At 41.5% G+C, this 21,438-nt stretch overlaps 1 pseudogene; it reads right to left on the bottom strand.

The window, feature by feature from the left end:
* Positions 1–15,435: 15,435 nt before the first annotated feature.
* LOC110323831 lies at positions 15,436–15,974 on the bottom strand (annotated as a pseudogene).
* Positions 15,975–21,438: the final 5,464 nt, after the last annotated feature.

Here is a 21,438-nt window from a genome sequence, read left to right as displayed (position 1 = left end):
AAAAAAAAAAAAAAAAAAAAAAAAAAAAAAAAAACCAATAGTGAAGAACGGATGTATATACTCCATATGATTGACTATCTTTAGCACAAAAGGAAATGAGCAAATAGAAGTTACCTCATGAATGAGCAGTCAAACATGCTAAGTGAAAAAAGCCAACACAAGAAATTACATATTGTGTGACTTCATTAGGTTAAATGTTCTTAAGATGGAGTCTAAAGTAGACAAGTGGGTAACAGGCACTGTGGAGGGGGTGCTATGGGGAATAACTAGGAATGGATACGAGTTCCATTTAGAGGTGATTGAAATGTACTAGACAGAAATGGTTGCTGCCCAGCTTTACGAATGTGCTAAGACCACTGTATTCTACACATCATTAAAAATTTTTTTCATGTTCTCCCCTTCCAGCCCTCCTTCAATCGCTCCATGTCCCCACTCTCAAGCTGATAGCCTCTTTTTCTTTGATGATTGGTGTTACCACATTTATGTGTGTATGTATGTGCACAAGCACATACTCACACATACAACCTGCTTAGTCCTTTTTTGTTGGTGGTATGTATATAATTTCAAGGCTGACCATTCTTCATTGGATAACCAATAAAGGGCTTCATCCTCAAGAGAGGCTTATTCTCCTTACCCTAGCAGTCATTACTTGCCTATAGTTTTTTTTTTGTTGTTGTTGTTTTTGTTTTTTTGTTTTTTTGTTTTTTGTTTGTTTTTTTTTTGTCTAGTGGTAAGATCCCTCGAAATTTTTTCCCCGTCCACATTAACTTATCCACTGATATCGCCATTGTTCTAGTGTCTCTTATGCAGCCATTTCTAGGAAAGGCTATTTCACAGAAGACTTCCTGGTATTCTGGCTCCTACAATCTTCGCATTCACTCTTTTGTGAAGTTCCCTGAGCAATAGATGCATGAGCTGTGTAGTGGCTTCAATATGCTTGGCTTATATATGGTAAGTGGCACCACTAGGAGTTGTGGCCATGTTGGAGTGGGTGTGACTTTGTTGGCGGAAGTGAGTCACTGTGGGTGTAGGCTTTGAGGTCCTATGCTCAAGTTCCACCCAGGGTGGAAGAGAGGCTCCTCCTGGCTGCCTTTGGATCGAGATGTAGAACGCTCAGCTATCTTTAGCATCGTGTCTGCATGTGTGCCACCATGTTTCCCACTATGATGATAATGGACTGAACCTCTGAAACCATAAGCCAGCCCCAGTTAAATGTTTGTCTTTATATGAGTTGCCTTGGTCATAGCATCTCTTTCACAGCAGTAAACCCCAACTAAGACAAGTGTGATATAGATATATTCATGGGGTTGGGCTCCCCATGATCTGTTAATCTCTGTATTATGCCCAATTGCGGTTTTCCATGATGGTCTCTACTTGCCATTAAGAAAGGCTTCTTTGATGAGAGGCAGTAGCTACACTTCTCTGTGAGGGAAAGGAAAAGATTTTGAATGTTGTAATTAATTATGCAGGTTTAGCAAAGTGGAGGCAGTAGATTCTTTTCTAAGGTCGTGCTTTCACAGACTGGCTAGGCTGGCCAGTCCCAGGCATGGTTTCCCTCTTGTTAAGTAGGCCTCTAATCCAGTTAGGCAGCTGATGGTTGTCACCGACATGTGAGTGCCACTTATTACACCTCCATGCATATATTGCTATGCTGGTGATCACTGTAGTTCAAAGGTGTTGCAGCTAAGTAGGACTGCCTAATCGCTTCCCTCCCTTCACAGCTCGCAGAGTATCTTCTGAGACTGAGGTAGACTTCAAGAAAGAGGTTTTCAGGTCAGATCCAACTAGAATCACGGAGTCCTGTGTCCTAAGTGTCTTCAACAATTGGGTCCTTCCTTCAACCCGAGAGGCAACCATGAACTACATCCATATATATATATATATATATGGTTTGGGAAATCCTAGGTTCAAATCCCAGCAATGCCTTTGTACAACCTAACAAGTTTTAAGATGGTCGTATTTCCAGCTATTTCTTTTCTTTTTTTTCTTTCTTTTTTCGTTTTGTTTTGTTTTTTGAGACAGGGTTTCTCTGTATAGCCCTGGCTGTCCTGGAACTCACTTTGTAGACCAGGCTGGTCTCAAACTCAGAAATCCGCCTGCCTCTGCCTCCCGAGTGCTGGGATTATTTCTTTTCTTTTTAACATTTATTTATTTTATTTATGTGAGTACATTGACACTGTTTCAGACACACCAGGAGAGGGCATCGGATCCCATTACAGATGGTTGTGAGCCACCATGTGGTTGCTGGGAATTGAACTCAGGACCTCTGGAAGAGCAGTCAGTGCTCTTAACCATTGAGCCATCTTTCCAGTCCTACTGCCATTTCTTTAGAAGGAGGAAGAAATTAGTAACAGCAAAGTCCAGACAGGATATTTGTTCACACACCCCCAGGTTAGCATACCAGAGAGATTCTTACACACCTCTGGGGCACCACTATCACCACAGCTGAGTTACAGAACTACCCTAGCTGTGCAACAGCCGAGGAATGGATATGAACAATGGAGCATATAATACACAACAAGTTTCTTTTTGACTATAAGGAAGGATGAAGTTATGTCATTTGCAGTTAATCATATTGCGTGAAGTAAACCAGTCTCAGAAGAGAAGACGAAGGTCTTCGCTGTTCTACAGTTCATAGATTTCATGTAGATTTTATTAGATTGTGGGTGTAACTATGACCCAGCAATAGAAGCAAGTCTATCTTGGGGAGCAGAGTGAACTAACAGGATCATGAGGGGTGGACAGAGAAGGTAGGGGGGCTTGCTCAGAGTATAACACAGACTTCAGCAAACATGTTCTTTTGTAACACACTACCACATACCATGAATGTACACAATAGAAAGATAAAATGTCTTAAGCCACATTTATGCCTCCTGCTCTTAATATAACCTTCTTGGAGTGTCAAGAAGAAGCGTTTTCCTTGATGATTTTTCTCCAGGCAGGAAGGATTATGTTCCTTCTGGATAACTCACCATCCCTCCATTTCTGTCATAATTCTTACCTCATGTTAGCTATCTAGTAATATATCCTGAATGCCTGAAAGCATAGTGAATCATAAAATAAACAGATCTTCATGGAAGGTTCTCAGTGGTACAGTGAATACTGTGTGTGCAAAAAGGCCCTGAGTTCACTCCCCAGCACCATGAAAACTGACCTGTTTCTCATTAGCATAGAGTGATTACATGAAATGTTTAATTGTGACATGCACTTAACATACTTTGACTGTACCTCGTTACCTTCTCTTACCCCCCCTTCTGTTGGTTACCCCTTCCTCTTTCCAAATAGTCCCTGCCATAGTTAGTGTCAGTTGTCACCTTGACATACCTAGGAAGAGGAAACTCAACTGAGGGATTGCTTCCATCAGATTGGCTGTGGACATGTCTGGGGGAACTGCTGGTTGATGTGAGAAGACCTTGCCCATGCCCACAGTCCATGGTCACATTGACTCTGAGAAAGGTAACTGAGCAAGCCAGAGGAAGCAAGACAATGAACTGTGTTCCGCTACAGTTTTGGCTTCAGTACCTACCTCAGCTTCCCTCAGTGATGGGATTTAACCTGTAAACCAAATAACCCTTTTCTTTTCCAAGTTCGTTTCAATCAGTGTTTCAGCACAGCAGCTAAAAGTAATCTTGAACATCTCCCTTCTACTTTTGTGGTTGGTTTTACGTAGAAGTTAGGTCTGGGTCTTCCTTCCATGCTCCAGAAATTAGACTCAGAGTCAAGATATATTTACAAATACCCTGGCCATATAGTTAGGCTCATCTCTGACTTGAATCATAACTTAAGATAACCCATTTATTTTAATCTATATTCTGCCACGTGGCTGGTTACCCGTGCCCAGGTACCATTCGTCTGTCTCCCCACATCTTCACGAGAAATGTCCCATCTGGGTTTATCCCAAAATTCTTTCTGCCTCCTGGATGTCCCACCTTCTATTCTACCCTTTCCTATAGGACACAGGCTTCTTAATTGACAGATGATGCATCCATACAATACACAAGATATTCTCTCTACAGTTTTATACATGAGAGACAAGGAGGTATGGTGTTTATTTTTCTGAGTCTGGCTTATTTCATCTAACAGGATGATCTCCAGCTCTGTTTCCACTCATTTTCCTGCACATGAATGAATGAATAGTAATCCATTGAGTATATATACCACATATTTTATGCATCTGCTCAACCATTGATGGCCGCTTAAACAGTTTCCATAACTTGGTTAACATCAATACTGCCCTGATAAACATAGGTGTGCAAGTACCATTATTGTATGCTAATTTTAATCACCCTAGGCATGTAGCTAGATCATATGGTAGCTTAATTACATTTTTTTGAGGAAAGGTTCCAATTTATTTACTGACTGTGCATTCTTACTAATAGCATATAAATATTCTTTCTTTCTAATTTTCTTTCTTTCATTTTTTAGCTGATCACAGTGGTGCACACATTTAATCCCAGTACTCAGGAGGCAGAGGCAGGCAGATTTCTTTGTATTCAAGGCCAGCCTGGTCTACAGCCAGAGCTACATTGTGGGACCATGTCCAAAAAAAAAAAAAAAAAAAAAAGAGTTTTCATTGTGTGTGTGTGTGTTTCCTCTCTATCCTTACAGACATTTGCTGAGTTTTTTTTTTTTTTTTTTTATGACAGCTATATCAATACTGTTCTGACCGGAGTAGGACAGAATTCCATTGTGTTTAGATTTGTATTTCTCTGATGGCTAAAAACAATGAACATTTTCTTCCTGTTTTTGCCAGTAATTTGTACTTCTCTTGAGAACTACGTGTTTGGCTAATTTATCAACTGGACTCTCCCTTTTTCTGTGTTTAGCTATTTGAGTTTTTAACAATACATTCTGGATACCAATCTGTCAATATGGCTGGCAACAATTTCTCTCCCCATACTGCAGAACATCTTATTGTTCCGATTATTTCCTTTCTTGTTCAGAAGCTTTTAATGTTATTATTTTGTTATTAGTTTTTTAAGGCAGGGTTTGTCTATATATCCCAGACTGACCTTAAGCTTGCAAGACTTCTATTTTAGCCTCAGAGAATGCTGGGATTGCAGGTGCGTTGCCACAGCTGGCTCTCAGAACTTTTTTCATACAATCACAGTTGTCTCCTCCTCCACTTTCCCCCCTCTTCTCTTTTTTTCTTTTGTGAGCTAGGATTCAAACCCAAGGTTTGTGCATCCTAGCAAGTGCTCTGCCATTGAGCCATAATGACCTCAGCCCCCATTTGTTAGGTTCCTGATCCTGTTTCACTATCTATTGAGATCCTAATCACAGAGCCACTGCCTGTGCCTTGAAGTATTCCCCTATATTCTCCTGTGTCTGAGATCAGAGTCTTACATTACAGTTGTTGATCCATTTCAAATTGATTTTTATACAAACAGAGATATGGATCTAATTTCAGGGTTCTGCATGTCAATATCCAGTTTTCCCTGTATCATGTGTAAAGTAGTATCCCCCCCCAGCTTTATTTTGTAACCAACAATGTAATGCTTCATTAGAAATTATTGTGTGAAAGTTTGATGGGAAACAGAGATTAAGGCATCTCAAAATATCATTCCTAAAGTTACTTATTAATTGTGAAGAGAAAATAAATATATCACTAAAATGGAGCAATCTCAGCTAGGCATGGCAGAGCATGCTAGTAATGCCAGCACTTGGAAGGCTGCTACAGGAGGACTACAAGCTTGATATCATTCTGTTCTATATAGCAAATCCAAGGCTTTTATTGGCTACATGAAACTCTGTCTCAAAAAACAAACAAACAAACAACCCTCCCACCAAATCTGCATGCCTTTAAAGTTAGCATTTGGGATGCAATCAAATCTCTGACCTCCAGGCCAACCTGGTCTACAAAGTGAGTTCCAGAACAGCCAGGGCTACACAGAGAAACCCTGTCTCGAAAAACCAAACCAAACCAAATCAAACCATAGAGACAGCCAGGCATGATGGTGCACACCTTTATTTATTTATTTATTTATTTAATTTGGTTTTTCGAGACAGGGTTTCTCTGTATAGCCTTGGCTGTCCTGGAACTCACTTTGTAGACCAGGCTGGCCTCGAACTCAGAAATCCGCCTACCTCTGCCTCCCGAGTGCTGGGATTAAAGGCGTGCGCCACCGCCGCCTGGCTGGTGCACACCTTTAATACCAGCTCTTAGGAGGCAGAGTCAGGTAGATCTCCGTGAGTCCAAGGCCACCCTAGTCTGTTAGAGTCTCAGACCAGCCTACACAATGGGACCATTATAAAGAAAACAAGCAAGCAAACCAACAAACCATGGTGAGCCCTTTTCAATACCACCTGACCGCTAAGCACCACCACAGAGCCGCTTTGCGTATGGACTGTTGCTTTATTTTATTTTATTTTTTTTTATCTTTTTAGACAGAGTCTCACTATGTCACCCAGGCTGACCTGGAACTCTTGGACTCAAGCCATCTTCCTGCTTTAGTTCCTGAACTGCTGGGACTACTGGCATGTGCTTCTTGATGTGATACAGTGGGAAGTACACAATATCACTTGTGAAATATTCCTACCAAGAATGTATAATGTAATCTTGAGAAGGCCATCAAATAAACACAGATGGTGAGACATTCTATGAAACGATTAGCCAAATTCTTCTTTTTTTTTTTTTTTTTTTTTAAATCAGTGTTGTCAAAGAAAAAGCCCAGAACTGTTATAGATTTAAAGAGAATCTGGAGGAGCAGAGGAGGGTATAGCTTCTGCCAAGCATGAACAAGGTCCCGAGTTTCATTCCCAGCTCTGGGGGTTGGGGGAAGGGTTGGAGATAAGATTTAATCACTATAGATAGTTAAGGGAAAATATAGACTTGGGCAACAAATTCTATGACATGAAAAGGGCAAGTTTCTTTTTGAAAGAAACAAATTATCAAAGATGAATCAAGGGGGAGAGAGAGAGAGAGAGAGAGAGATCCAAGCAGCTGAGTAGCTATTAAATAAATTGAATTATTAGTTTAAAATGCTCCAGTAAAGAAAACCTTAGCTACACATGACTCCGTTAACGGATTAACGATGTGGTGTCATAGTAAGCTTTAGTCATCAACTTGACACTGCCAAGAGAGAACCACAGTTGAAGAATTGGCGCATCAGGTTGGGCTCTGGGGTTCATGGCTGTTCATGGGGTTCTCAGTTGGGAATTGACATAGGAGTGGCTAGCCCACCGTGGACAGTGTCGTGCTGGTCAGGTGGGCCTGGGCTATAGAGGAAAGGTAGTTGAATGAGCCAGGAAGCAGTTTTCCTCTGTGGTGCCCGGTTTAAGCTCCTGCCGTGGCTTCCCGAAATGATGGCCTGTAATCTGTAAAATGAAATAAACTCTCTCCTCCCAAAGTTGCTTTGCGTCATGGTGTTTATCGCAGCAAACAGAAAGCGCACTAGGACACACGGTTTGAATGTGAAGTGTCCAGCACAGTCTTTAACTTGGTCCCAGGGAGTGGTACTGTTTTGGGGAAGCTGTGGACCCTTCAGGAGGTGGAGCCGGGCTGGGGGAAGTAGGTCACTCGGGGCGGGCCTTGGGTGTGACAGCCTGGCCCATTTCCTGGCCTATCTCCACTTCATAGTCTTTGAGTTGTAGGGACAGTGTTCTAGTTGCACACTCGCCCTGCCAGGAAGCCACCTGCCCGCCACCTTGTTTTCTCTGCTTCTCTGTGGTGGATTGTATCCCCCGTAAACGGTGACCAAAGAAACAATATTCCCGCCTTTAATTTTCCACTGCTGCTTGCCCTCAGAGGGCTGCACGCTCACCATTTCTGTTCAATTTGTTGCACCCTCCACCCTAGCCAGCTGGCTCCAGGACAACACTGTAAACATGCACCTAACCTTTGACCCAGCAACTCTCCTACTAGAAATCTACCCCCAAGGAATTCTAGGTTCTTCTGAAACTCATTTGTACAGCTCATTATTTGATGATTCTTATTGTGTGTCTAATAGTCATCTAGAATTGATGTCCCAACCCGAACTCTCAATTTTTATTCCATAAAAGCTGTTTCAGCCGGACAGTGGTGGCGCACACCTTTAATCCCAGCACTTGGGAGGCAGAAGCAGGCGGATTTCTGAGTTCGAGGCCAGCCTGGTCTACAGAGTGAGTTCCAGGACAGCCAAGGTTACACAGAGAAACCCTGTCTCAAAAAAACTAAAAAAAAAAAAAAAAAAAAAAAAAGCTGTTTCATCAGCTGTATTTGTTGCCTTAGTTAATAGCCTGCCATCACCCACATTGTTTAGGATTGTCAACCTTCTTACTAGGTGTGTGTGTGTTATACCATCTAATAGTTAGCAAATACTGCTGATTGCATCATCACAACAGGTTGTATTTTATGAATACATGTATTACATGTATATAAACTATGAATCAGATGACTTCTTACCTCCATTCTTGACCCTCACTGGTTCAATTAAGGGTGCCACAATCTTCTAAATAATATGGCTTTGTCTGGCTGAGGGAGTCATGCTCAGCTTCAGTACTGTGTTGATTCAACCCAAAGCGCCTGTATCAATACATGCCAGAAGGAACCAGCAGACATGGTCTATGATGCGGCGCCATTGTCATTTGATTACTTAGATTCCCTTACAAATACAAACTACTTCTATACATATGTAGAAATGCGCAGGAAAGGGGAAGAAAGCTCAATGCACACAACGCTCTAAAACAGACTCATGTCAGGCATATTTCCCAAATTTAATGCCTTATGCAATCTATAAAAAAAATCTGTTCTTATAGACATTTTTAGTTATTAGATTTATTTAATTCATTTATTTGCAAATTAATTTATTTTTTGCAGTTTCTCCAAAAATGTATTTTTACCACTTTCTATACCAATGCCAGTTTTCTTTTTTCTTTCTAAATTGGATATTTTATTTGTTTACATTTCAAATGTTACCCCTTTTCCTGGTTTCCCCTCTGCAAACCTTCTATCACATCCCCCCCTTACCCTGCTTCTATGAGGGTGCTCCCCCACCCACTCCCACCTCACTGCCCTAGCATTTCTCTACACTGGGGCATCAAGCCTTAACAGAACCAAGGGCTTTCTCTCCTATTGATGCCAGATAAGGCCCCTTCAGCTCCTTCAGTCCTTCCCCTAACTCCTCCACTGGGGTCCCTGCGTTCAGGGTTGGCTGTGAACATCTGCATCTGTATTTGTCAGACACTGGAAGAGCCTCTCAGGAGACAGCTGTATCAGGCTCCTGTCAGCAAGCACTTCTTGCCAGTTTTCAGACATAGTCCATTGACTAAACTGCCAGTCTTGCTGAATATATAGTGTAATAACTTCTCTAGACTTTTTCTAAAGATAGTTTTTATAAAAAGTTAGATTCTGATGTATTTTCACATGGAATAGAACAATGAAATGGTATGTGCAAATTTACAAAATATTCTTCTAAATAATTTTTCTAAGATGTTTTAGGATTCACTATTAATATGTTTAAAACACAGAAGACCTGCTTTACACCTTTGTTCAAATATAGTTTTAAATTTCTGTTTAACTTGTTGCTGATTTTTCTGGTTTCATCATTAGACCCCCCCCCCAAGAGAATAGTTTTCTTCATCTGAAGTGCATAAATATAGGGCAGAGTTCAATAGTAGGACACAGTTCTATGCAGCCCTCATAGTCCAGTAAAATTACCGCAACTTAATGTAGATGCAGCTGGAGATCATTATGTTAATTGAAATAACCTGATACATAAAACGATCTCTCTAGCCTCTGGGACCTGGAAATTGATCTGAGTGACAACTAGAACAGTGGCCTCCTGAGGTGAGGGAGAGGAGGGACGAGAGCAAGTGGAGAGCTACTGATCAATGAGTTCTACATTTGTCCTTGAGAGGAGCAAGAGCGTCTGTGTGCAGTGCAGCAGGGTGATTGCAGCTAACAGTAATTAGCTAGTCTAGAAAAGCAGAAGAAAAGATCTTGAATGTTTTCACCATAAGGCAGTGTTTGAGAAGACAGAAATCTATATATTTAAATAAACACCACACACTATCCCATTAACATGCATAAATTTGTGCCTTTAGATAGCAGTTAAAAACAAATGTAATCTTAAAATTTACCTGACTGCTTAACTATAACAACTACTTTGTATGCAAAATTTGAGAAGAAGTATACCTCGTTAAAACAGAAAGGGCCTTTATACTTAAACATGAATTAGTACTGATGTTCAAGAAGGCATGTCTGTGGAATGCCATTATACCTACAGTACATATGTATGTCTGCCTTCGGCTCTATTGGATGTCACCATATATGATAAGGCTGATACTGCGGCTAAGTGGGGTGAATTGTTTTGTTGTTGTTATTGTTGTTGTTTTTTTGTTTTTTGTTTGTTTTTTGTTTTTGCTTACATAGAATGACATAAACCACATCTGTGGTTTATGCTGTCTTCTCACAGCCTAATTACTTAAATGTAATTAATTTTAGCCCATCCTAGATGTCAGGACTATAGGATGTTAATGGCTTCTGGCTGTGTTCTTTATTTTTTGGTGCTGGATACTGAACCCAAGGCCTCACTCATGCTAAGCACATCCTACTACTCGGCTTCAGACCCATTTGGATCTTAAAATCTTTATCTTCCTGTTTCTCCCACATCTCTGTGGCAATCCCTTTATAGCCCCTCTTGGTTAAATCCTTCTGGTTACATCAACAGCTGTGTGCAAGTGCTTTAGTTAATTTAAACTACTTCAATATGTGGTCTCAATGAAGGTGATGCCCAAGCCATTCAAGCTTGCTCCAAAGTGCCTGCTGCCTATCTTTGAAAGCAGCGTTCTTTCCCCCTTTACTCTCCTCCATCTGACCACTTTCTTGATTAAAAAAAAAAAAAAAAAGTATCTTCTCCTCTAGCACAATGTAAGCTATAAGAAGGCAATGGTTAGGTTTACTTTTTCGATGTTACAGTCCAGTGTCTGACGGACACCCAATAAATAAACATCTACTTATTCAACAAGTGTTAACTTGTTACCCGCCACATTGTAGACTCTGATTCAGCTTCTGGAAACCGAAGGAATGAACCTAGTCTCCTCTTACCAGGTAAGTAAAAGCGATGCATTTCAAACACAGACACATATCATACTAGTAGCTTTTTCAAGGATAGGCATGAACATACCGGAAGGAATCCCAAAAGCTGAACTGAGTTTTGTTGAGGCTTTCTCAATCACCTTAGTAAGCAAACACAAACTTAAAAGAGGAGCTTGGGGCTGGAGAGATGGCTCAGTGGTTAAGAGCACTGACTGCTCTTCCAGAGGTCCTGAGTTCAAATCCCAGCAACCACAAGGTGGCTCACAACCATCTGTAATGAGGTGGGATGCCCTCTACTGGTGTGTCTGAAGACAGCTACAGTGTACTTACTTATAATAAATAAATAAATATTTTTTTAAAAAAGAGGAGCTTGATATATATCCAATGTTTCCTAAGTTTTTTCTTTTCTTTCTTTTATTTATTTTTTGTTTTGTTGGGTTTTTTTTGAGACAGGGTTTCTTTTTGTAGTCCTGACTGCCCTGGAATGTCCTCTGTAGACCAGGCTGGCCTCCAACTCACAGAGATCCAGCTGCTTCTGCCTCCCGAGTGCTGGAATTAAAGGTGTACACCACCACCACCCAGCCTTTCTTAATTTTTTAAGCCCCAGCTCTCCAATCCCTCCCTTTCCAAGAAGAAGGTGGCTGTAGCATTGTATGAAGCTAGCATGGTTGATGTTTCGATTTTTCAAATGTCCAAGGAAATTTTTATTAGAGGCACAGATTACCTTCTAAAGCACTCCCATTTATGAATTAATTTAAAAACACACGACAATGGAATAGGAAGATAGCTCTGTGGTTAAAGTGCTTGCCAGATGTGATGATTTGAATGGAAGACATGCCCCATGGGTTCCTGCATTTGAGCACTTGGTCCCCAGCTGGTGGCATTCTTTGGAGATGTTATGGAACTTTTTGGAGTGAAGCTTTGCCGGAGCAAGTAGTCACTGGAGGCATGCTTTGAGGATTTGTGGCGTGACCTGACTTCTGCTCTCTCTGCTTCCCATGTAGGGAGGCAGAGGTCGCCAGCCAGCTTCCGGCTCCTGCCAGCATGCCATGTCTTCCCTGTTGGTATGGATGCTCCAGTTGGAACTATAAACCAAAATAATTTTTCCTTCGGTAAGTTGTTCTGATCATGGTATTTTATCACAGTAACAGAAAAGTAACTAATATACCAAACCAAGTGCGAGAACCAGAGTTCGGATCCCCAGCATCCCCAGGAATGCTGGGCAGGTTTATACTGACTGTAATTCCAGCAGGAAGAAGGCAGAGACAGGGAATTCCCGGAGCAGGATGGCCAGGCTAGCCACATGAGCTAGCTCTAGGTTCAATCGAGAGACCTTGTCTCAGTGAATAAGGCAGGGAGCAACTGAGGAATTGCACATATAAAACACACACACTCACAATACGTATTACACCTCCCCTATACACACACACACACACACACACACACACACACACACATCTAAACATTTGACAGGGCATGCTGATGTACAATTATAATCCTTGTACTTGGGAAGTGAAGGAAAGATAATTATGAGCTCAGGGCCAACCTGGTCTACAGAGTGAGTTCCAGGACAGCCAGGGCTACACAGAGAAACCCTTCTCGAAAAACAAAAACAAAAACAAAAACAAAAACAAACACAAACAAACAGACAAAAATGTAAGACTCAATCATCTTTATAAATTTAAGAAGAAAGTTTAGAACTTTTAGCAAAAATGCAAGAGAAATTTAAATAGCTTTTTAGTAGACTAGTGATAAATATAAATAATGATAGACCTTCAGAAAATCATTTGCTCTTTAACAGAGTGTGCATAACATAAAAACACTGTGATCCCAAACTCCCCCAATCTTTAGTTCAGGGCCATTTCAAGAAGATGATTTATTCTGAACAGGTATCTTTCAGTCTTGTGCCTTGGATACTCGTCGTCTCCCCAAAGTAAAACTATTTCCATCTCCCCTTTTCTCTATTTGTCACTTTTATTCAGTAGGTGATTTTAAAAATTTTTTTCATTGAAAAGAAAATGGTCCAGGTGTGGTAGAACACACCTTTAATCTCAGCACTTGGGAAGCAGAGGCAAGCAGATCTCTGTAAGTATGAGGCCAGCTTAGTCTACATATAAAGTAGGGAGACTCTGTCTCAAAAAAAAAAAAAAAGTGGCTATGGATGTTTTGCCTGGATATGTGACTGTGCTCCGTGTGCATGCAGTGCTTGTGGAGGCCAGAAGAGGGCATCACATCCTCTGGAACAGTTCAAGCTAGTTGATGGTACAAGAAGTCTTTTTAATTAAAAGTGTCCCTTACCTAAATGGCTGGTAGATGTGGAGATGTGGAGAAATTGTCATGAATTTACGCAGCTTTTTTTTTTTTTTTATGCAACAATGACAACATTTCAATGGGGCTGGAGATATGGCTCAGTGGCTAAGAGTGTATATGAGCAATTCTGGTTTAAAATTTTGGAGATGGATGGGTGGCCCCATCCCTCAACTAGGGGGTCATGTCTAACCTCTAGATACAGGTTCTCCCTCCCCTTTGTGGGGTATTTCAGCTAATGTCATCCCCGTGGGATCCTGGGAGGCTCTTGCTTTCCTGGCATCTGGGATTTCCTGGCATTCCTGGTTGCTACCCCCAGTTTCCCATCCCCCATTGCTACACACCCCTGTTCAATTTCCTGACCCTCTCTGTACATCTCCTCCCATACCTGATTCTTCCCATCTTTCCCCTCCCCCCACGTCTCTTCCTCCCAAGTCCCTCCCACCCTCTACTTCCCTTGATTATTTTGTTCCCCCTTCTAAGTAGGACTGAAGCATCCACCCTTTGGTCTTCCTTTCTCTTGAGCTTCATGTAGACCATGAGTTGTATCATGGACATTCCACGTTCTTTGCCTAATATTCACTTATAAGTGAGTGCATACCATGTGTGGTTTTTGTGCTTGAGTTACCTCACTCAGGAGGTTATTTTCTAGTTCCATCCATTCGCCTGAGAATTTCATGAAGTCATTGTTTTTAATAGCTGAGTAGTACTCCATTGTGTAAATGTACCACAGTTTCTGTATCCATTCCTCTGTTGAGGGACATCTGGGTTGTTTCTAGCTTCTGGCTATTATAAATGAGGCTGCTATGGAGCATATGTCCTTAAAAGAAATACAGACAAAGAGTGGAACAGAGACTGAAGGAAAGGCCATCCAGAGACTGCCCCACCTGGGGATCCATCCCACATGCATACACCAAACCCAGACACTATTGTGGATGCCAAGAAGTGCTTGATGACAGGAGCCTGATACAGTTGTCTCCTGAGAGGCTCTGCCAGATCCTAGTCAATACAGATGCGGATGCGCACAGCCAACCATTGGACTGAACATAGGAACCCCAATGGAGGAGTTAGGGGAAGGACTGAAGGAGTTGAAGGGGCCTAATTTGGCATCAATGGGAGGGGAGGCCCTTGGTCCTGTGAAGGCTTGATGCCCCAGTGTAGAGAAATGCTAGGGCAGTGAGGTGGGAGTGGGTGGGTGGGAGAGTACCCTCATAGAAGCAGGGTAAGGGGTAATGGGGTAGGTAGCTTGCAGAGGGGAAAAGGGATAACATTTGAAATGTAAACTAATAAAATATCCAATTAAAAAAAAAGAGTGTATATGAGTTCAGTTCCTAAAACCCACACTAGGTACCTCACCACAGCCTGTAGCTCCAGCTCTAGGGAGATCTGATGCTTCTTGCCTGGCCACCTGCAGTCACATGCACACACTTACAGACAGACTCACACTTGTAGACTAAATTTAAAATGTATGTGAAATGGCACACCCTCAAACACTACCTCAGTGGGCTTGTCTTTCATAGGTGTGACTGTGAGATTCAGTTATCTCGGCTAAGTAAGAAGTGTGCTCTTTTGCTGGAAATGCCAACAGCCACCTTGTCTTGAAATATATACAGAGTGTCACACCTACAAAAATAATCTCCTTGGAGTGCCAGCTATATGAGGGATGTTCTCACGGAAGACTAGCCTAGCAGTGTGTCTGTCTTTCTTTTGCTTGCTGTTAGCGTGGATTTGGTGTGTCTCCTGAACTGTGCGAAGGGCTGGTGAGACGGCTCGGCAGGCGAAGGCATGTGCTTCCGAGTCTGACAAGCAGAGTTCAATTCCTGGGACCCGCAGGATGGAAGGTGAGAACCAATTCTCACAAGTCGCTCTTCTCCACATGTGAACTGTGGTGTACATGTTCGTAGTCTGTGTGTGTGTACAAGCGTGTGCATGTGTACATGCGTGTATAAAAATAAATAAAGGTAATTAAAACTTTTAAACTGTGTGAATCTTACTGTTTTTGTTTGTTTGTTCGGTTGGTTGGTTAGTTTTGGGTGACGCTTCTGGGTTATAGCTCACTTGTTCTGTAAGAATTTCTGAAGAGATTATTATAAGATTCAGTCATGAACCCCCTATAAAGTATTCCAAGACCATTCAAATTTGCCAAATATGCAGTCATTTTCATACAGAGAGCAAAATTTACTTCAGAGATGTTCACATACTTGGTATGTTTCCAAATACTTGCCTGCTTTCCATATTTAAATTTTGACTGACAACTCTCTGGTCATCATACAGTGACCACTATGACAGAATTTTACACCAGAAATAGAGGAGATGATTTGAGGGGAGAAAATGACCTGTTACCAGGATCTTCCTGTTCTTCCAACAGCTTAGAATGCCTATCACGAGAGCAGATGCCCTTATGTCACAAAGCAGATGCTGCATCCAGATGTGTTACAGCTGTTTGGGTGGAATTTGGCTGCTGTAATGACAGACTCAAACTCCACAGTATCAAAATCCCTATCTGTAACTTCCAGATGCCAGAAGTTAATCTAAGAATCATCTGCATATAAACAAGTTTCATAATCACTATTAATAGAACTTGGTGGGTGTGGTATGCATTTGCCATGGGAAGTGGTCTTCATGGGCTGGCTTTAGCCAGCGGATCCATGGCCTAAAGCTGGGCACTTGTAACGTGGTAGGACCTCTCTAACTGTCATCTTTCTCTCTCAGGTTTTATCTTCTGGTCTTTTGTCTCTTTCACAGATTTTCCACAATTTTATTGCTCTGTCAATGGTAGCAGTTAAAAACTGAGCAATGCTTTTCTTTCTTTCTAAAAAAAAATGTCGTCTTTTCATTGATGTATGAAATTTGAAAATTTCATAAGATGCATTTGACCACACTATGTGACCACTCCTCTAACTCTTTTCAGAGCCACCCCTTCCTCTCTTCTTCCTGTCTTTTCTCTTTTTTTCTTTAATTACCATTGTTACATGTATATATACACAGGTTTATATGTATAAATTCAACCCACTGTATTCATTTAGTGTTGCTCATATTTATATTTTTAGAGCTGCACACTTGGTATTGGATAACCCACTGGGGGCTGGGGGGCATTTTTATATGCTGACTAGGTAATTTTATTGATGTCTTCTATTTCTAAATTTCTCAAGTAGTTGATTTTTGGTTCGTGGCTTTGTTCAGGTATATATATATATATATATATATATATATATATATATATATATATATATATATTCTCCTCAGCTATGAGACTGTGTTTTCCCCTGCTGTTATCGAAAGGTGACAACCCCATCACCCTTATTCCCTGTTGTAGTTTTCTAAAATAATTAAATTCTGTATAGAAATTCTATCCATTCCAGCTACATCAGCATCTAATGCTCCTTTCATCCAAGAGAAGAACCACTGCATAAGCAGCCTCTGGCTCCCGCAGTGCGGCAGTGGTGCGGGGGCGGCACTGGTGGGAATACATGTATGCTTCCATTGCATTTTAATTTGTAAACACTCCCCCTTCTCAGTGCAAAGTGTATTTCTGTGCACAGCCAAAAAACACTTATGGCACCCCAAAAGGATAGAAATCAAATGAAGGAAGACCTGCAAAAAAGCCAGCCGACCTTAGTCTCGCCTCTTACTGATAGTGTCTTTGAAACAAATCTCCAACTCTAAGTTTTTTTTTAATCTATAAAATGAGAAAATTGACATATCCCATAGAATGAATTAAAGCTAAATATGTGAAGTCCCTTTTATTAGCCAGGGGTCCAGGCTAGCCTGGGTTAATTAGGGATATTAGAAACACATGTTTCATTTAAAGTTGGTACAGATGGTTGCGTATAGAAACACAGATATGTGTACACACATGGGTGAGTGTGTCCATGTGAATTCCTTTGTTTCCTCAGCTAAGAGCTCCTAGCAGAACGACCCCCCAGCAGCAACGAGCACTGAGTGAGCAGGTCTCAGCTCTAGGGCTTCTCGGACAAGTGGCTCATTCCAGGACTGGGACAGGAAATATATCAGATGAGTCTGAATTGTGTCACAGAATTAAAAAGTAAGAAATTATTGAAAGTATACACACAGGGGCACTGGCGGATATGGCAAAGAGACACACAGACCAAAAGAATCTACAATGATCAACAGTGGATCAGGCTGAGCAGTAAGATGAATGCATAGATCTGGGTCCTTGTTGCTATCAATAGATGAGCACGTGGATATCTGAGTGTTCTCTCACTCAGAGATCCAAGTGTGTGATGCCAAGTATACCTCACGGGAAGGAGAACTTGCTTCCACACTCCTTACATACAGCGGCTTTGGTCCACAGTGACTATACAGACCCCTGAAAGAGCAAAGAAGATATTTGCAGAAGGAAAGGCTCACAAACACGGCTTCAGGTGGACATTTGCGATCAACACCAAGAGTTATTGGTGACAGGATGAGAGTGGGACTTCATGGTTATGACCTTCCTCTAACAACCTTCGAGCTGTTGAATCTGTTTAACCCTAACAAAATAATTAAGCAAATTCCCACAGAACTTCTATAATATACCTGACTGGCAGACTTCAAAATGCCGTGGTTATTAAAAAGAGAACAAAAATTTGAAAACATGTTCACGTCAAAGAGGCCCAGAGAGTCAATATAATTAAGATGTTGGAGGAGTTTATGGGACAGAAAAGGACATTAGGGAAAAAATACAAGGAAACACAAGCACACTACCAACTTATCAGTAATAAATCTGCTGGTTCGTTAAGTGCAATGACATAATCCACAGGAATGTTTGAGTTAATAATAGGGGAGTTCTGCATGAGAACTCTGTGTTACTCTATGCTCAGTTTCTTATAAATCTAAAACTGTTCTAACTTAATATTCAATTTCCATAATATATTATTAATTATTTGAGACTTTTATACAATGTCCCCAACCATGCTTGCTTCCCATTCCTCCCACCTTTGTGTCCTCCCCACTCCAAAAAACTCACCAAGTCCAAATTGTGTTGCTCAGATACTCACTGGAGCACTGTCAAATGTCTATCCCCTTAAAGAAAACTGAGTCCTTGCCCACCCTCCCTTCCGAAGCCATCAGCTGTGAAGAGCTATACTTCAGTTAAATTCAATTTTAAAAATGTTTGTGCTGCCTAGTATGTGAAGATGTTCAAGTGATCTGTGTAACCCTCATTATCATTAATAATGAAGTGACATATTTTCAGTTACCAGTTCATAGACAAAGTATAATCCTATTTAATCTCCCTGCTTTAAGTGGGAACCATTATATCGTAGAAATACTTACTATTTAGAAAGAGGCTTGAGAAATAGCCCAAAACAGGTGATCAGTGTGTGTTGCCCTTGTAGAAGACACAGGTTGTGTTCCCAGCAGCCACATGGCAGCTTACAACCATCTGTAGGTCTGGTTCCAGGGGACCCAGTACCATCTTCTGGCCTTTGTGGGTAGGAACATTAGGCACACATACAATCCACATACATACATACATACATACATACATGCAAATGTGTGGTTCTGAGGCTTCACTAACTTTGTGATTACTTCTCTGTTAAAGTATATTTATGAAGCATTCACCCAAAGGCTTAGGTACTGATGCCTTGATACAGAGTGCAGAGTGATGCTTTTGAGAGGTGCTTGGATCATGATTAGGGCTATGCTGATTGGTTGTTTTGGTTTTTTGTTTTTGATTTTGGGGAAAGGGAGCATAATTGAGAAAAATGCCTCCATCAGATTGGCTCCGTGGCAAGTCTGTGGGGGCATTTTCTTGATTAATAATTGATGTGGGAGGGTCCTACTATGGGTTGTGGCACTTCTGGGCAGGTAGTCATGGGTTGTATACAAAAGTAAGCTAAGCAAGGTAGGGAAAGCAAACCAGCAAGTAACATTCCTTCATGGCTTCTGCCATGACTTTCCTCAATGATAGACTAATCCACTATCATAAGCCAAATAAATCCCTTTGTCACCCAGTTGCTTTTGCAGCCTATCATTGCAGCAATGGAAAGCAAAGACAACGACAATGACACTTTACTGACTTATCCATGGATGAGTTCTTACTGGGTGAATTGTCCAGAGATGGGACCTTATTAGAGGAAGTAGGTCTCTAGGGATGTGACCTTGAAGAATATATCATTTCCTGACCTTCCCCCACTTTTTTTTTAAAGATTTATTATTATATGTGAGTAGTCTGTAGCTGTCTTCAGACACTCCAGAAGAGGGCATCAGATCTCATTATGGATGGTTGTGAGCCACCATGTGATTGCTGGGATTTGAACTTAGGACCTTCAGAAGAGCAGTCAGTGCTCTTACCCGCTGAGCCATCTCTCCAGCCCCCTTCCCCCACTTTCTATCAGCTTTCTGGCTGTGATGAGGTGAATGGCTCCACCAACTCCCTGTCATGATGTTCTGTCTCAACACTAACTCATATCAAAGGGGCCAATTGACAATGGACTAGCTACTGAAACTGAGCCAAAATAAGTCTTTCCTCCCTTACATCATTCCTCTTACAATTTTGCTGCAGTGACAAATTGCTTTCCAATACTGAAAACTGGTACTAAAAATGGGGTCATTGTTGTGACCTTTCCTCACCATGTGGTTCAAATGCTTTTGGACAGATTTGTGGGAGGAATTTGGAAATGTTTAGAGATGTTTACAATACTACAAGTGAAGCTTAATGAGTGATTCTGGTGTGAGCTCAGAAGACCAAAATGCTGATGTAGGCAATGAGGTATTGAGTGGAAATGAAGACTCGAATCATGTTACATTCTGGTCAAGAAAGTCTCCACGATTTGTTCACACTCAGAATTTGTGTGACATTAAGCTTAAAGGTGATGAACTACTTAACTAGTAAGGAAAATGTCAAGGCAGCATAGTGGTCAGGATTTGGAATGGTTATTACTTATTTCGTTTAGCCCGACTTACACTGAGAATCAGGAACATAGAGCAGAGAAGATGGATTTGAAAATTTATGATTTAGCTGAAAAGTTAGGCTAGGGAAGGTAGAATTTATAGAGATCAGCACCACTAAAACAAGTCACATACTTTGTGATAAATAATAAACCTTGAAGCCATCTTAGGAATTGCTTGGGCCTCATTTATCACAGGCTCGAGAGTATAAATGTGTAGACTCACTTGAAAGACATTGTTGGGCTGGTGAGATGACTCAGCAGTTAAGAGCACTGACTGCTCTTTGAAAGGTCCTGAGTTCAATTCCCAGTAACCACATGGTGGCTCACAACCATCTGTAATGGGATCCGATTCCCTCTTCTGGTGTGTCTGAAGATAGTGACAATAGACTCATAGAAACAAAGTAAATAGCTGGGCATGGTGGTGCATGCCTTTAATCCCAGCACTCGGGAGGCAGAGGCAGGCAGATTTCTGAGTTCGAGGCCAGCCTGGTCTACAAAGTGAGNGCCAGCCTGGTCTACAAAGTGAGTTCCAGGACAGCCAGAGCTATACAGAGAAACCCTGTCTTGAAAAACCAAAAAAAAAAAAAAAAAAAAAAAAAGTAAAGAAAGAAAGAAAGCAAGCCCCAGAGGAACTCTCCTCACATGGTGATGCCTAGCAACATGTTTCTCCACATTCAGCTGTGTAGACACTCAGAGTCTACAGCAACCGTGGTGCATTGATTCTATCTACTGTTTGATTTAGCAGCAGATCCTGGTGTCACCCACGTGATGTAGATTGTGCAGGTGTTCAGAACATGAGTTGTGGGTTTCAGGGGCTTCTACCAAGAGTCCAGAGACAGGCCTTGGATGCCAGGAGATGTGTGGCACGGTTGGAACACCTGTGGGCAGCACTTGAAGTGGGGATCTATGAGAGTAAATGTGAAGCTGAATGGAGACCCCCAAGAAATCTGAGATGCCAAGATTATGGAATGTTCACAGGCAACAAGGAAACTGAGCCCAAGAGAAAGGAGAGGCCATGTGGAAAACAGCCAATAAGGCCTTAGTGGTGGGCCTGCCCAAACCCTTGGGGAATTGCATCACACTACCATGTGGCTTATGTGAGATGGAGCTGCAGGATTTAATGTTTACCCTGCTTGCTTTCAATCTTACCCTATTTGATTATTTCTTGGTAGTCTCCTACGTATTGCTTTTGAAATGGTAATGTTTACCCCAGTTCTG

This window comes from Mus pahari, chromosome 6 (genome assembly GCF_900095145.1).
Source record: "Mus pahari chromosome 6, PAHARI_EIJ_v1.1, whole genome shotgun sequence".
In the NCBI taxonomy this organism is placed as follows: domain Eukaryota; kingdom Metazoa; phylum Chordata; class Mammalia; order Rodentia; family Muridae; genus Mus; species Mus pahari.
This window is presented reverse-complemented; position numbering and strand designations above follow the sequence as displayed.